Genomic DNA, 508 nt, shown 5'->3' with positions numbered 1-508 from the left:
TCCTTGTTGGGTTATGGAAGTGATAAGAAATATACAGACCGATCCCCTTTCCTACACTAATTAGAAAGCATGATTTGAAGAAAAAATATATGGGAAAAAGACATTTTCACTTGTACAATCTTACTTTTTTCCTGTCTTTAAGAAGTATGAAACAAAATTTGAAACTTCAAATATGCACAGGACATTAAACTGTACAATAAAAGCTTCATAGTATCTATCAGAAGAAGTTTTGACATATGTTTTCAACACCACATTAACAACTGTCATTCATATAGTTTCATATCTTATATAAATAAAATTTTCACATATCTTAAATAAATAAATTTATGAAATTTAATTTTCAATATACAACGAAGTATTATTTTCAAAATATATATGTATTAAGTTCATTTAAATTACATTAAATTAAGAATAGTATATTATTTATAAAATAAAGAAGCTTTTACTTACATATACTCGTATATATATATATATATATATATATATATATATATACTGTTACATGAAT

Source organism: Lepisma saccharinum, chromosome 1, assembly GCF_977018435.1.
Source record: "Lepisma saccharinum chromosome 1, izLepSacc3.1, whole genome shotgun sequence".
Taxonomy (NCBI): domain Eukaryota; kingdom Metazoa; phylum Arthropoda; class Insecta; order Zygentoma; family Lepismatidae; genus Lepisma; species Lepisma saccharinum.
Note: the sequence above shows the minus strand (reverse complement) of the source record.